The sequence below is a fragment of the Gekko japonicus genome, unplaced genomic scaffold, assembly GCF_001447785.1.
Source record: "Gekko japonicus isolate JY-2015 unplaced genomic scaffold, Gekko_japonicus_V1.1 scaffold553, whole genome shotgun sequence".
Taxonomy (NCBI): Eukaryota; Metazoa; Chordata; class Lepidosauria; order Squamata; family Gekkonidae; genus Gekko; species Gekko japonicus.
The window spans coordinates 739,584-757,342 of NW_015172568.1; the positions used below are offsets into that span (position 1 = coordinate 739,584).

General features: G+C 43.3%; 1 protein-coding gene across 2 annotated transcripts in view; it reads right to left on the reverse strand.

Moving 5' to 3' along the window:
* Window positions 1-17,759, reverse strand: part of ARHGEF7 (Rho guanine nucleotide exchange factor 7) — a 121,218-nt gene that overhangs the window by 13,697 nt on the left and 89,762 nt on the right. The window lies entirely within an intron of this gene.

The window sequence follows — 17,759 nt, forward strand, 5'->3', positions numbered from 1 at the left end:
TCACATCCAGAACCATCTGCTGCAAACTCGCACGCACTCCGTTTTTGTTTTACATGCTTTGGAGCTGTAAAGTAATCTACTTGCCACGGCCAGAAGTGACTGGATGCACCGACTTAAGAAACCACAAACAAGTTTAATTGCGTTTTATCTTCTCTTGGGATATTTCCCAACCATCTGGGCCCTTACGGATGATCAAAAAGCTTGAATTGTAAGGATTTCTTTAACTGCCAAACACATTATGCTTAAGGGTTTTGGAAGACTAAACACACTCTTGGCTATGAAACATATTCATTAGAATCTTCGGCTTGGCAGCTCAGAATAAAATGTTATCTAAGCAAAGTAGCAAAAAAAAAAAAATTAAGTAAGATCTGGCAAGTATATGCTTTGCTTAAAACAAAGGCCCTTAACTGTCTTTTGTTATATACATTCCTTGGTTTCTTACACACACATCTTTGGTCTAATGTGGTATTTTAGCGCTTGATATATTCATAAATCATAATATACAATGACAAAAAATGAACAATATATATAGTGAATGTAGACGGTGGTCTCCGGAATGGTGTGCCGTTTCGACAACGATCTTCTTCTGAACAAGGATGTGTACATAAACTGTCTTTTAACAATTCATTTATCTTGGTGACGTATTGAAAATACCACTGCTGATTCACTTCATCACAAAGCTATGCTTACAGCTAGGTTCTTCAATGGGCTATAGTTGCTGAATGCATTAGTCTAAATGCATTAGTAGGCATTCAGCAACTATAGCCCATTGAAGAACCTAGCTGTAAGCATAGCTTTGTGATGAAGTGAATCAGCAGTGGTATTTTCAATACGTCACCAAGATAAATGAATTGTTAAAAGACAGTTTATGTACACATCCTTGTTCAGAAGAAGATTGTTGTCGAAACGGCACACCATTCCGGAGACCACCGTCTACATTCACTATATATATTGACAATTGTTCATTTTTTGACATTGTATATTATGATTTATGAATATATCATTAAGCGCTAAATTGTCACAGTTCCCCCCCCCCTTTTTCCCCCGCTGGTCTTATTACTGTGCCCATCCTTGTGACTATTCTAATATGGTATTTAACAGAGCAATCAGGTCTACTCAGAATGCAATTCAAATCACTTTGATGGGGCTTACTCCCAGGAAAATGTTCTATAAGAGACTTGCTACTATAAATGAGCAAGGAACTCCCTAGGTGCTATCTGTACTGCCATAAATTCACTACATGGCCTTTGCTACACCAACCCTTTCCCCATCCTCACCAACCTCCCCTGCCATCGGCAATAGGGATGAGGTCATATGGGTTACAGAAATTATTATATTACTGAGTGCTTTGACCGCACAAGAAGTGCTATACACGTGCTATATGCTATTTAAACAAGTGCCTGTGCAGTTATTTCTTCAACCTATTATCCTCCTGACCAAATGTGATGAGACCACTGAACATTTTAATGTATGTTTGCTATTTTACACTTATTTGTTTATAACAGGTTTTTAATGCATTTCTATGAAATTTATGTAAGCCGCCCTGAGCCTGCCTCAGTGGGGAGGGCAGGATATAAGCTGAATTAAATAAATAAACAAACATGTAAAATATTTCCCTTTTAAAAACAGCATCTGGTATTATTCCGTGTTGATACTGTCATTGCTAATGTGCCTGTCGTCACTATAAGCAAGACCTAATAATCTTATCTGCAGCAGTCCTCACCAGATCACAGAAAATGACTGGCGCTTGACAAACACAGGGAAGTATAAAAATGCAGGACTGGATGCTATAGTTCGTGACAGCCCCCGGACTCACACGAGGCCAGGGGGCTTGGGAGTGAGGGAGGGAGTTTGTGCCTGGCTCCCTACTGGAGGTTCACAGGCAGCAGCCATCAAACCTGGGCTTCAAGACGGGAGCCCATCAGCAGCAAGCCAGCTGGCTAGGGGCAGGGTCCCCGGGTGGACCAGGACTTAGGAGGCCCAAGGCTTCACTGGAGCCCCCCCTTGGTGCTTGGGGGGGTCAACAGTGGGAGGGCTGCTAATGTCCTGGCCCCACTGGTGGACCTCCTGATAGCACCTGGTATTTTTGGCCACTGTGTGACACAGAGTGTTGGACTGGATGGGCCTTTGGCCTGATCCAACATTGACGTCTCTTATGTTCTTAAGGAGCTGCCTCTGGGGACCAGCACACTCAACCTGCTTGCCATCTGCAGGATGGAGGAAGTTACCTCACTTAATGGAAGCGAGCTACGGGATCCAATCCCACTGTTCCCAATTCTAAGAATCAGAATTCTAAGTATTAGAACAAAGCGTACTTCCTTCGGGAGAAAACTATTTATAGCAGGAAGATAGACAGATATGTCACTTAGCCCAAACCCAATGAATAAATGCAAGCTTTTCTGTAACCAAACAGCCTGAAAAGATCAGCTGTTTATCCACATCACACCAAAGTGTTTGGGAGAGAATTCTGTAAGCATGCAGAAGTATTCTTACAGACAGATCACTGCACGACATAAAAAAAAATACCCAAACAGTTCAAGTCAGTCTGTAAATTAGGTCATAACTAAAACACCCTTAACAGCACAAGGTAATCAAGCCCCAGAAAATTCCCCTCAGAATATGGCAATCATTTAGATAAGTCTTTTAAAAACACAAAAGACTCCACCAATAATATATGATTGGGTCTTTTACCTATCACCACTCCAATTCCTTCTTGCTATATTAAGCATGAGAAATAAAGATCAAATTTGGTGGCTCTTCTCCACTGGCCCCCCCAACCACCCAGCAGTGCACATAAAAGGGAAGTAGAGAGAGGTTTCTAGAAAGCTGCTCACCAGTTTTCCCCTCCAAGTTTCATCTGACAGCTACACTTGATTATCCACTTGGCTCTTCCTCTTCTTACTATCTGTCTTGGCATTCTTAACCAGCCTTCTAGAACTAGTAGCAGTTCCTTTATGTGCTTTTTAATGCTCATGAGCTGGTTTTTACTGGTTGTTAATTGTAGCAATTTTTGCTTTGTTTTGATTTTATCCTTTTTTTACTTTGTGAGTTGCCTTGAGGAGCTCTCTGAAGAGGGGGCATATAGATGTATTTGTTCTGCACTTAAATTTGGGCCACGTACAATGTACTCCAGATACATTTTCAGGCTCACAGTGTGGTATTTGCTGTCATAATGTGACACTCCCACACGTTCACAATACCTTTCTACCTTACAATTTTAAAACCCAACGGAAGCCATGAAAAAACTCACTGCTGCAAACTAGGATATTTATTACACAGGTTTTTTATCAAGAATGTGCTTACATCACTAGCACACACTGTGATGCCTTCCCGGGAGGCAAGGTACTTGGGCAGGAGTGACATCGATGTATTGTCTCTGTTGTTTCCTGTCCTTTGGTTCACTGACAGTTTATCTTGTTGATCCTCGAGAGTCACTTTTTTTGTTTGTTATCCTCGGTCTTCTGAATGGGCCTCCCCGCCTGGGAGCTGCCAATCTGACCTGGCAATCAAAGCCTTCATCTTGGTCTGAAAGAGAGGTTAAAGCCCTTTCCAGAAACACCCAAGTATAAACGGCCCTCACATGGTAGCACATTTCATAATCACCTGGAGAAATAAGAGAAGATCCGATCAAAAAATTTGAGCACTGTGATGGATCCTAACTGTGGATATGAGTATGTGAGGGATAGCAACAACCAGTCAGGCAAGGGACCTCTCACTTTCTTTCATACCAAGATGTATGTGATCTGGTTATAAACAACCCCGGTTGCCACTTATGGGGGACGTGCTTTGCAAGCTTCCATCAGTGATGCACAGGTCAACTCTGATTTTGTATGGATGGATCGTAGCGACTGTGGGGCAAAATGCATCCCACTGAGGCTGAGCACTTCGTGCCTAAGGGCAGAGGTCGATTCGGGGGGGATTGCGGGGGATCGCAGTTCCCCCGGGTGAGATGCAGGGGGCGGGGCACATGACGAATCCCCGCCCCCTTCTTCCAGCCGCCCCCTGCTTCCAGCCTCATTCTGTTGCAGAAGGAGGAAGAAGCAGGAGGGTAAGTTGGTGTCCTCCCCCTCTGCCTGGCTGAGGCCACTCCACGTGGCCTCCGCAAGGACTCCCAGCCCCATCCAGGAGCTTCCCCGAGATAGCTGTGTTAGTCTGTTGCTGCAAAATAGTCCAAGAGTTCAAATAGCACCTTTAAGACTAACAAATAGCACCTTTAAGACTAACCTTTAAGACTAAGACTAACTGAGTGGTGGGTGTGGCCTTATGACACACTTCCGGTGATGGCAGGGGGTGTGGCATATGCTAATGAGTTATGCTAAAGAGTTCCCCTAGCTCTTTTTCTACGAAACGACCCCTGCCTAAGGGCACTCAATAAGCTTTATAACCAGACGTGGATTTCAACCACACTGGCTCGACCAATGATATGACAATTGGTACCATGAGAATTCCTTTTTACAGAAGAAAGCAAAGGTGAATTTGCAGATGAACAAGCAGAGGGGGAAGCACTCCTTTTCAGAGGAACAATGTAGACGATGCATTCAGTCACTGTCATAGTTACCTCTTGCTTGCTTTGTCCAGTACAGGCTCTCAAAGAAACTTCCTATATAAAATTATATAACGTGTAGTGATATTTATGGATCCGGCAAACAAGATTTTTAAAAGGCCCACAGCAACTGACCACCACAACAGAAAATAGATACTATAGGATGAGTAATCTTTTCTGTACTTTCAACAGCTTATTAGGAAAGGCAATCATGTGGTAGTTTCTGATCATTCTCTCACACTGCCAAAGGATGATTTCGGTGTCTGAGTATTTTCAAGTCTAGTGAGCTACCAAATTCCATGGAGAGTTAAACAAAAAGGGCGCTGCACACACTCAGTGTTGTCACCATCTTTCCAAGGGTGGGGGTGTGTGCTTTTGTTTTGGTTTGTGCTCTTGTCAAGAGTTTCTGTCAATGCCTTTCCTTTTTTTAGAAGTTAAAAGCAGTGGGACATTTGATGCGCGAGTTCTTATTCCTGTTTCTCTAACACTGATTTGCAGACAGAGCATTTCACAATCATCATAAACAGGTATTCAAAGAGCAACTTGCAGATCAGGCAGTGGATAAGCCTTAGTGGAGGTCTCATCTTGGAGAAAAGACAAAGACCTTTTCTGAAATCCACTTAGTGTTACTGAATAGGTTACTGTTGGATATTTAGCAGAGTAAATGAACTGAAGTGGAATAATGCAGCACTGACACATGTGTGTCTAACGTCTAAGAAAAATTTACTTCAAAATTAGGGAAAGGATTACATAGAAAGAAAACAACAGTCTAACTAACTTATATTTCTTGTTCTGATCTACTCCATCTTTTTTCTTTGTTCGCTCTGACCCTAAGAAGGAAGGGGAAGTTTCCCCCCAAAGCTCCACCCCTTGTGTACTTGCAGAATAGCATGAACTATCTCCAATATACTGATTAGCCAATAGTCAATCTTAAGGTTACCTCATTAAGAATAAAAGCTCCCCCTTTTTGGTGGGAAGAATCTACTCTACACCTAATTGGTTCTTTGCTAAATTTGCTATTATTAGCTTATTTATTTATTTATTTACAGAAACTTCAGCTTAACCCTTTCACGACTGAAGGGATGATACTTGCAAAAACCCAACAGTTCCCCAAGAAGGTCTGCTAGTGTTCAACATGACAAACCTTCAAAGAAGGCAAGGCCCTCTTGCTTAAGCTAACTCTTAGGAGATTCCACTGATCATGTTTTTTATTTCTGCATTAGAATCAGAGTTGGAAGGGACCTCCGGGTCATCTAGTTCAACCCCCTGCACAATGCAGGAAATTCACAAATACTCCACACACACACACACACACACACCGTGACCCCTGCTCCATGCTTCATTAGCAACTGATTTATAGCTCTTCATTTTCCCCTCTCTCTTAAATTAACTAGATATTGTTGCTTTATCTTGCAAATTGCTGGATTCGTTATTGCATTTCTCTACAAGGAAAAGTGATATTGACATATTAAAAAGCTGAAGCAAACTAGAGGATGGCGCTTTCCTTTGAAAATTTTAAAGCTATTATCCCTCTTGCTCCAGAGATCACTTGTATTGTATGATGTACAGGATTCTGGAGCATCCCATGGCCAGGCAATCCAAATTCTTTGTCCAGAAAAGCTGAATTCTCCAACAAGCAGGAATCAGAGCACATTTGCATAATTTATCTTATTTACAACATTTTGTGTAATTTTTAAATAGTTGTGCTGATTATAGGGCAGGCAAAGATGCAGAAGTCCCACTCCCAACTAAAGAACATCTTATTTAGCCACCTCTCTGGCTTCGATGTCAGCAGACATTGTCTGCATGCTTTCAAAAATTTCCCACTATGACAACCAGGAAGTTTCTCTGTCTTAAATAAAAGCTGAGACAGAGGGGGAGTGCTAAATTCTGAACCCAGTACCACTTTCTTGTGCCCCCAAAGAATCATGGCAGAGTTTGCTAAGCTGTTACTGGCAACCTTTCGGGGGACCTTACAGTAGTAGTGTGCAAATCTCCAACACCCCCTTTTTCAGTTCAGGTATACTCAACCGAAGAAAATCCCGGATCCCAATACTGGTGTGCTATTTGGATCTGGGATATTTAGGAAATACCGAATTTTCTTGGGTCCAATAGACCCGAGAATCCCCCCCCCCCGGGGGGGGAATTGCACACCAGAAGCTGTTCCCACAGGGAGCAGCACAGCCGATTGTGGGCTGACTTCTCTTGCACCTCGGTTTAAACTGGGCTGCAAAAGAAGCCAGTGCAAAGCCAAGGTGGAGGGGAACTCTCAGCTCCCCCACCCCACCCCACCCGATCCTCGGCTGACTTCTCCTACAGCTTACTTTAAACCGAGCAGGAAGAGGAGGCAGCTCCAGCCAAGGCAGTGCAGAGCTCTCAGTTCCTGCTGCCCCAGCTGATCCTCTCTTGCAGCTCGGTTTAAATCAAGTTGCAAAAGGAGGCAGCCCCAGCCAAGGCAGCAAGGAGGTCTCAGCTCCTACCGCCCTGGCTGATATCCTGGGCTGATTTCTCTTGCAGCACGGTTTAAACCAAGCTGCAAGAAGAGCCAGCCCCAGCTGAGGTGGAAGGGAGTACTCCGCTCCTGCCGCCCCAGCTGATCCTCTCCTGCAGCTTTGTTTAAACCAACCTGCAAGAGGAGCCAGCCCCAGCCAAGGCTGATCCTGGGCTGACTTCTTTTGCAGCCCTGTTTAAACCAGGCTGCAGGAGAAGCCAGCCAGCCCCAAGCTGAGCCAACGGGGGCTGCCTTCTGCAGCCTCTTCAAAGTTTAAAGGGACTGCAGAAGCTGCACAAACAGCCTCTTGCTGTTTTCGGATCTACTGGTAATTCCTGAATGCATCTGGGATTTTCTCAGGATTCCCCCCCCCCCCCCGTTCTTCTGAGACGTTTTTCCTAGAAAATCTGGATACATTTGAGAAGCCAAAATTATTCCCGAAAAATACCGATAAGTTCTAATTTTGGCTTGGGTACATCTGAATGCACACCCCTTCTCTAGCGGTACAATGTGAAAGTGGCACAAGGGAATGCGGTTCCTTATTGTCTCTGATATAAGCCACCCCTCAAAGAGAATAACACCAGGCAGACAACAGCTGTGGGGAAGCTGACTGTCCTCTCCACACTGACTCCAATTTTACCCAACAGTTTATTTCATAGTTATGTAAACCTGAAAATATACTTCAAGTAGTTCATGTACCAAACTCAACAAGCAGGAGGTATGTGGTGTTAAGTCTATTCTGTATCTTAGCAATCATCCCCCTCTGCTAAAAGGGGGAAAAAAGTGCTTCTCTAGATATTCTGAAGAACATTTTTTACTTCTCCTTGGGCTGCTTCATATCATCTGCAAGGTGGTGCAACAACCCGCAGCTGAAGTGCTCGATTAGCATTCATGGTGAAGAAAAAAAGCTTCATCACATAGTCTTTAAAGTGCTTGATGTACTTCACTCCTCAAGTCAATGGAAGAATGCAGCACAGGACAATGAAAGGATGCAGGTGTTCTGTGGTGACCCTGCTACCTACTGCAACGATCTACCACAGTGACTTTAGAGAGAAAGAAAGCATTTGCTGCACCGCACTAAACACTGGGTGTGTGTAAGGCACCGCCAAGGTACTGCAGAAAGCTCCCCTGAGGGTGAGGAGCTAAGAGCTCAGCATGTTGACGGGATGGCAGTTGGGGGGGGGGGGTAAACAGTTGAGTGCAGGTAGAAAGCAGGGAAAGACAGTCATCTTTATTGTTACCTATTGTTACCTACCTATAATTTACTGTACTATAGGTACCATTTCGGTGGGAAGGTAACAGCATCGTTCCCCAAAGTTCAAATGAGTCTATAGATTCTTTAGTTGTAGATTTTCCAGGCGGTATGGCCGTGGTCTTGGCATTGTAGGACCTGATGTTTCGCCAGTAGCCGTGACTGGCATCCTCAGAGGTATAACACAGATGCCTCTGAGGATGCCATTCACGGCTACTGGCGAAACGTCAGGTCCTACAATGCCAAGACCACGGCCAGACAACCCGGAAAATCGACAACAGCTAATTTACTGTACTGTTTCTTAGTATCCTATGTGATAAATGATGTTACACGCATATGTAGAATTGCTGGTTATTTACTCAGGCTATTTATATGCCGCCTCTTCAGAGACCTCCTCAAGGTGGCTCATAAACTAACACAACAGTGAGCCATATTTCTGACAGATGCTTAGCCAGAATTTTTTCATGGGGGGTACATAGTGGATGCTAATTAAATTAAATTACATCTCTCTCTCCCTATCTCTCTCCCCCCCCCCCCAGCGCCACTCACGGAGCAGCAGCTCCAGCGGCACTCAATGCAGGAGCTGGGGGGTCAGGAGGAGGAGCAGAAGCACTGCTCCCCGCCACAGCCAGCTGCCTGCCCCAGTTCTGGCCCAGGCACCGCCTCCTGCTGCTGAGGGACTGCGGGGACACAGTGCTGTGGGGAATCGGGGGGGGGGAACCCTCACTTCCCAACTGCATTGAACTCTAGGCAGATAACCCATGTGGAAAAATAACCCAAATGGAAATGGCCCTAGTGTTTTAAGAACTTCTTTGGGTAGAGTACACTAGAAGTGCTTATAATCTCATTGTCCACAATAAAACTCTTTTGGATCATTGGTACGCTTACGGAGAACCTTACGGAGAACACTAGAGAACCTTTTTCTCTGGGGAAGCCCTGGGACCAGGGGACTATGACCTCGAGAAAGGGTTTTTAAAAATTGGGCTTGCTTTAACAAGTATATTTCATATAGGAAAAACATACCTCATTATTAACAATTACTTATAAAGCCTGACAACTTTCAGGAATGCACACATGACATCACAGCTGGCCAAAGAAGGGGAGTCAAGTTGGATCAAGTTGCTACCATTTTGGCCCACAGGGCTTCTTGTGCCAATTCACAAGCAGGGCAATTTCACCCAATTCCCCCTTTTTCAGACAGCTCCCCATACCCTGTGGAATTTTCTCCATGAGGTTCCAACAACTAGCATCAGTTTTTTAGAGGTCTCAAAGGACTTTGAGATTGGGGAAGGCTGAAAACATGTGTTCCCTTGCATTCTTCCTGCATAGGACACTCCCCAAATTGTTCCTCGGTGGTCTCATCCTCAGTGTTACACTTCATATTATTTCATCTTATTTCCATTTCTACAGTCCAAAAGACATACAAGATTGAATTCAGATGGTTTTTTACCCTGGCAATCAAGTGGTCTTTTCTTTTACGGCCACTAAAGTTATTAACTATATAAGCTAGCTGCATGCTTCCATAATTTTCAAATGGAAGGAGATCACCACCACTACGTCAATACATCGCAATCCAACAATATAACAGAAGCTAAAACACTGCATGCCGGATAAAGAGAACAAGGTGTATCCCACCAAGGTTCTGATACGGGAGACAGCTCCAAGAAACTAAAAAACTGAACAGCACGTTAAGACAGCAAACATGAAGATTACCAGTCTCTCTATCTCTGTCTCTCACCCATGATTCAGGGGAAAATTCCTTGCTGGCCTGGTGTGCCGGCTAATTAGACCATAAACACAAAGCAAAGCTCTACACAATCCCCCCACCATTTAACACTATGGCCGCTGAAACCCCACAGAAGAGACAAAGCTGGTAAGGCTCTTCCCAGATCCAAGTAACTAAGCAACAGAATTTTTTTAAGTCCATAAAAACAGTTGACCTAGTTGACTGTCAGTCTCACAATCAAACAAAACAGCACTTCCAAGGAACACTATATCATCTTTATTTATCAACTCCATGGTTTGGTATAGTTCCGATTGCCCTTCAGTTACACCTTTATTAAACAACTATTAGCAAAAGGATAAGTGGAGAAAACAAGGGGAAAGGCAATGGCTCAATGGTAGAATGCATCGATTGCATTATGGGTGCTCTCAGATTCGTCCTTCAGTCTTTAGTAGCAGGTCCTCTGCCTTGGACATTGGTGAGCTGCTTGGCCTATTCTACACCTGACACGTCAGGGATGGAGGCACGAGGTCTCAGGCAGGCAGCTAAGACTGAGCCAAGCTACATCCGTCTGCCCATTCACAAGCAGGAGACTTTGAATGTCCACAAGCAGCATCAAGCGTTGCCCAGCAGGGGCCCGTCCAGGTGGATGTACGAGTTGGGGTTTTTTCATGCTAAACCACTATAGGCTAGCATACCAATGAGTGATTATATAAGGAACTAGATCAAAATGGGTAGCCATGTTAGTCTGTCTGTAGCAGTAGAAAAGAGCAAGAGTCCAGTAGCACCTTAAAGACTAACAAAATATGTGGCAGGCTATGAGCTTCCATGAGTCACTGCTCACTGCTTCAGATATAAGGAACTGATAGCCCAACCCTCCCTTGTAGCCGCCAGAGTACGGTCCTTGATCCTGCCAAGCCCTAGAGCAGGGGTCCTTTTCGTGGTACACACGGGTGCCCTGGTGCCTGCCAACTGTTGTTATCAAGTTCATGGGGTCAGGTGGGGCTGCCCTGCAAGGTTTCTGAGTGACCACTGGTGATTTGATTGAATAGGCAGATTTTTAAACACACTGCATAGCACAAGGATCCTCACTGTGTGACTGAAAGTAAGCTGCCAGCAGTCATTTTGTGACAGCCGTTTTATGGCTGTGCCCACCATGCTGTATCAGAATTTCAAATGTGCCTATAAGGCTCAAAAAGGTTGAGGACCTCCACCTTCGAACGTTGGGCTCTCCTTCTCAGTAAGACTGCAGTGTGAGAGGCCTTGAGCTGCCAGGTGTGTGCTTCTCCTCCTGGTCCTCAGTTCTGGCTCTGCTTTCTGCACTCCTGGGGAGAGCACTGCTACTCTTAGGTCAGCAACTGAATGTCCTGGAAGGTTAAAATGTCCCCTCCCACACACACTGTTTTTTCAACGTTGTAGTTTCTAATAGCAGTAAGAAAGAGTAAGAGTCCAGTAGCACCTTAAAGAGTAACATTATTTGTGGTAGGGTATGAGCTCTCATGAGTTACTGCTCACATCTTCAGACTTATGTCCATTTATTCTTTGCATCCTCCTGGACTGAATCCTCCTGGAGCAAATTGAGACCTAGGTTTCCTGTCTCATTACCAATGCTGATATCTCCATGCCTACTACCCCCTGCATATCACACCTAATCCAATCAAGCATCTGATATCATTTTTATAAAGTTTATATCTCTGGTACCTCGTGTTACATTTTATGGCACAAATGGCCCGACCTGACATAATTACATTTATGTCAGATCCAGCCCTTATAACAAATTAGTTCAACACCTCTGCTCTAAGCATTCAACAAGAAAATATTCCATTAGGCAGCCCTGGTTCAGATATGTTGAGGTAGTCCAGGTATGGATAAAGAGGTATGCCTTAGAGACAAACATGACCTACTAGAGCACCATGAGAGGTCTAATGAGAAGACCTTTTACTGAATGTAGTCTATCCCAAGGAAAATTTAGGAATCTGCAATGGCTGTAGCAAATGGGAATATGACAATATGCTTTCGTGAAATTGACAGAAATGAGAGAGTTTCCTTTTCAAAGAGATCCTGCTGTTGTCCAGACTGCTTCCCTGTGAATTTGAGCTGTCTGATGAACTTGTTGCAAAATATCAGGTCTCAGATAGCTCTGTAGCAGTGTTCCCTCTAAGCTGAGTTAGTGTGAGCTAGCTCACAGTTTTTTAGCCTCTGGCTCACACATTTTTGTCTTTGCTCAGGAAGGATGGCTCCAGAGCAAACTAATTTATGCAGTAAGCCAAATCGCTCACTCACAACTTTAATGCCAGTAGCTCACAAAGTAGAATTTTTGCTCACAAGACTCCACACTGCTTGCTCTGCAGTGGCTCTGTAGTCTTCCTTCTTTCAAACTACAAAGATTAATCCATTTTTCATGATGGTAGTTTTTCAATGGTTCAGCAACTAGGGTTTTTAAGCTTTCAGCATTCTAAGGCGATCTCACATGACCTACATCTAGGTGAAAGAATTTGTTGAGAGGTGCAAGGGATGACTTTAAAGGATTGTTATTCCAAATATCCTTCACAAATGTGTTCATGGAGAACTATTTCAAGGCTTAGGAAAGTACCCATCTCTCTGTCCACAGGTGGGGCCTGGCATCACAAGTCACTGTTCCTCACCAACATGGGAAACCCCCTGGACTTACCAAAGGAGCATTCAAGAAGGAAATGGAGGGAAAGGAAATGAATTCTTCGGGTTGTTCTTACTGAATCGGCCGTTATTGCTATAATCTGGCTGTCTGAGCAGAGGCTTATACTACATAAAGAACAGAGATGGATTACTCTCTTTTTATTCTCTGCTTTGACTTTCTTGAAGGTTCCTCTGCCATTCAGAAAGAGAGAACAGATGACTACACTCAGCCGTCAAATTTCACTACTTCAGCAACACAAAGTGTTGCATATGACTGTGACCAAAACTACCGTGTTTTCCCGAAAATAAGACACTGTCTTATATTTATTTTTTCTCAAGACACACTAGGGCTTATACCACAAATGCATAGAAATCCTGCTAGGGCTTATTTTGGGGGTAGGTCTTATTTTCGGGGAAACAGGGTAAATGAAACCTGCATGTAGTCTAGGCTGACATCGGCCATGATGGTGGACACTTTAGCTATCCTACCCCTCTCTCAGAGTCCATCTTGTAGGTGCTCAATGCTGGAAGGTGTAAGTACTTTCTCTAGCAGCTTTCTGTCCCGCTGAGTAAACTGATGTGTCCAAAATGAAAGCAGTAGCGGACACCATTATGGCAAGAATGTGAGGTTCCCTGTAGCTTTCATTAAAATTGCAGAAAAGCCAAAATGGCTCAGAGATTAAGACGCTGAAGCTGCAGACCAGAAGGTCTACAGCTCGGCAGTTCGAGACCCGAGTGCTGCGTGACCGAGTGAGCACCTGTCTCTGGTCCCAGCTCCTGCCAACCTAGCAGTTTGAAAGCAAGAAAATGCAAGTAGAAAAATAGGTACCACTTTGGTGGGAAGGTAACAGCGTTCCATGTACCTCAGCGTTTAGTCAAGCTGGCCACAAGACCATGGAAACATCTTCAGACAGCGCTGGCTCTTTGGCTTGGAAACAGAGATGAGCACTGCCCCCTAGAGTCAGACTCAACTAGCTTTTGAGCAAGGGAAACCTTTTTGCCCTGCCAGAAAGGATCTCCTAGATAAAGCTAATGGTTGAAAGTTCTCCTTATTTGAAGGGGATACCTCTGATTCAAGGGGAAAAGGTGATCTAGGTGAGAATCCTGTTTTCTAGAGGAGTGGGACTCCCTCAAGGCACATCAACAAGTGGACAGAGCCCTGCTGCAGCTGCCCTAAACACTCACACAGAAACCTCCCATACACACTAGGCAGCACAGCTGGGGATAAAGATCAGATTCTAGTCTTAAACATTCCAAAAAGCTGTCACAGGGCCCATTGGTCATATCTGGTACCACATTTCTATGTTCTGCTTTGGCAACCTGGCACATTCCTGAAACAGCTGAAACATACTGAGCAGGATTTCAGGAGAGCTATGGTACTCAAGTACTGCACCCTTCTTACTTGCACCTGGAACCCTGTCTTAGCTACCAAAGAGTTCCTTAGTCTCACGCTCTGCTGAGCTGGTGATCATCGGCACACATTTACTGGCAAGTGTGTGGTGACTCCTTTCATAACCTGACCATTTATATTCAAGGAGAAGATGAAAAGAGACAGGGGAAAAAGTGATCTTCCTAATCTGATAGGCAGAGCCTTGCCTTGTTCACCTGGAACAGGTATGGCTGGAAATGGGGACCAATGGAAATCTGAACAATCCTGCCTTCTGGACAAATGAAAAGAGGAGCTTACTCCAGGATACCCTTTCTCCATTAAAGAGGAGCTATAAACAACATGGGAGGTTTTTAACTAGCTTCTCCTACCATCATAAACGACTATGCAAATGAGTAAAATTAGTTAGTTGAACACAATCATCAGTTAGGGGACTGATAAAGCATAAACTAAATGAACACATAACCAATAAGATAGTTTAGGAGAATAGCCATGTTAGTCTGCAGTAGAAAGGCTCGATTCGAGTCCAGTAGCACCTTGGTGATTTTCAGGGTATGAGCTTTTGAAGAAGAGGAGAAGGAGAAGGAGGAGATTGGATTTATACCCCGCCCTTCACTACCCGAAGGAGTCTCAGAGCGGTTTACAATCTCCTTTCCCTTCCCCTCCCCACAACAGACACCCTGTGAGGTAGGTGGGGCTGAGAGAGCTCTTTCAAGAACTGCTCTTGAGAGAGCAGCTCTGAAAGAATTTATGACTGTTTCAAGGTCACACCAGCAGCTGCATATGGAGGAGTGGTTCCAGATTAGAGTCTGCGCTACTAACCACTACGCCAAACTGGCTCTCTTTTGAAAGTCAAAGCTCCCTCCCATACCCACAAACTCCTGTTGGTCTCTAAGGTTCTACTGTACTTGAATCTAACATAACCAATAAAACGGTTTAAGCCACAAAGTATTCTAAATAAAGTTAAGTTCAACAATACAAAACCTACAATAGCTTAAGTCGTTTTTTCAAAAAAAACCCCTACAATGTGTAAGCTAACATCTATTCACTTGTCAGAGCACACTACATAACCCAAGGTTATTTGCAGTTATCAAATTACACACCTTATGCAGGCTCCCCGTATAGTCTTTTCAAAGAAATGCTTCTGGGTTGCCGACCAACTGAGAAAAGGATTACACATTTTAAACTCAGCAGAATGCCTACATTTGTTCTTTTATATTAGTACACTGAAAGGACATTTACTACCAAAACAACTGTCAAGTATATACTTAATACTGCTTGCGTGTTTTTTCTCTCTGAAAGCGACCCAAAGACCACAGCTGTAAAAACTGAGAGACTGAGAAGAACAAAAGCTGCCATTTGTTTTGGATCACGAGCAAGCAGTTTCACTAAGGAACATCTCAACCATTTTGTGTTTATACTAAGACAGTCATTTAAATTTGGCATAGCTAAAAATGTGCTCAGGAACACTTTTTTAAAAAAAAAACAAAAATAGGATAAAACGTGCATTTTAACAGAACATCTACAAGAGCTAACTTCGCAAAGTATCCTGAGTCAAACATGGACGCCAGTGTTATTTGCCAAAAGACTAATCTAGTCAAATCAACTATTATAAGCAGACCTATGGAAACTCTTGATGGGGGAGATCCCCCATCGCACTCCGTTGTGACTCCCTTGGAACCCGGCTGCAGCAGCAGTAGCGTCTCGGAGCGGCTCCCAGGCTCTGTTGCCTCTGCAGCTGCTCCATGGTAAGTGCACTGTCTGTGTATGCACAGACAACACTTTTTATTTTGTGGGGGAATTTAACCCCCCCCCCCAAAGTGGGTTTTTTTTTTTAACTTAACAGGTTTTTCTGCAAATCTAGAGGGATTACAAAAAATCTGTTCAGGTAAGTGTGCCCCCTATTTGTGGATTTAGGTATCTGCAGATAGGGGGCACACTTGGGAATTAGGTATATAGATTTTATTGTATTTTTAGTAGTAATTTTCTTCTTTCCTCCTTACTATTTGTGTCAGTGCATGGTCAGTATTCAGCTTGGCTTTATTTGATGACTATGGATTGCTCTTACAATAAAAAATTCCCACTTTTACAAGAAATTCTATTGACTGAATATTCAACATACTATAATAACACAACAGTCTACTCTTCTTAGCTGGGTAGACCACTACATACAATTTTGTTTGAACTCTTGACTCACATCAAATTTCCATATGTGGAACTGGATATGAAAAAACTGAAAGAGCTAAACATACATACCAGAGACCATTTTAAACCATGTTCTTGGTAAGAATGAATTATATGCATAAACTATACACATTGTATGCATAGGGTTTTAAATTACATACAAATTGCAATAATAAAATTTGTTAAGTAGGTTCATTACCTATATTTAAAATCTCAGCCTCTCAAGTACACAAAGAATCACAGATCCAGAAAATGTGGAATTTCAAGACAGAAACACGTAAGCCTGCATCCTTCTTCCTCACACAGTTTGTAGACTGAAGACTTGCCAGTTTCTAACAAACCACAATTTGTTGTAACATTCAGTGGCATTCTGGGATTCTTAATTACAAAGTAAGTCTCCAACCCACAAATTAGCCTAGGTTTGGAATGAGTATTTGCAAGAAGAAAAACTGGGAAATTATTATTTCATACAACTGGAATGTCAAAATGAATCACAGGTCTGAGGACTTCCAAAAGATTGTTGTTGTCTGGCTAGTAACCCATAGTTTGTATCATCTGAAATACAGGCACACTCACAGTTTTGAAAATCAAGGCACACCTGTGAGAATGTACTCCAAGTAAAGGGTACACTGTTTTCACCTTCTGGGTTACAATAACTTCCGGTGATGTCAGGGGGTGTGGCCTTCTGTCACTTCCGGTGATGTCAGGGGGCGTGGCATATGCAAATAAGTTATGCTAATGAGTTATGCTAATGAGCTCCGGCAGCTCTTTTTCTACAACAAGACCCCTGGTTACAATAAAGAACATCACTTAAAACACAAGAAATACTTACTTCAGAAAGAGATCTGTTCACCATTACCTAGCTAAATGAGATGCTTGTTTTCTTCTAGCAATCTCACCTATGTCACATGACTTGCTAATATAGCAGTAAAAGCGATAAAAAATATTGTCTGCGTATATTTTGCACACACTTTAGCAACTATATTAATGACACATCATTTTAAAAACTCAGATAACCAGACTGAAAATTCTACTGTTATTAAGAGTGAGCTTATAGTAAGATATACTCAAATCCTTCCATTTCTCGTGGGTACATGAGCAAGCTCACTCACTCACCTGAGATGTCACTGTGCATATGGATCTCCTTCTTCTGTTAATACTAGTAGACCAGCCTGTGTGAAATAATTCTAAGGCTATATATATATTTCAAAATTTACCCAGAACACACCTGAGATGTCCATCATTTCAAGTTCTGGCCCATTTTCTCCTAGATAAGCATTAATAAGCATGCCCCCTACCAATATGCAATGACAGTGTTTAAGAGTGCACACTACCTCCTTAAACGGAATCCTGATAACTTGCGTTTGATCCAGCAAGTGCCAGTTGCATACTCTACTGATACATAAAATGAGGTCAATATCTGCAGTTGTAACAGAAACATCTCATGAAATGCACCTCCATCTGGAGCCACTAGGTGCACACAGTGTATGGCTAAAGCAGGCCCAGAGTCAAGTTCTCCAAAAC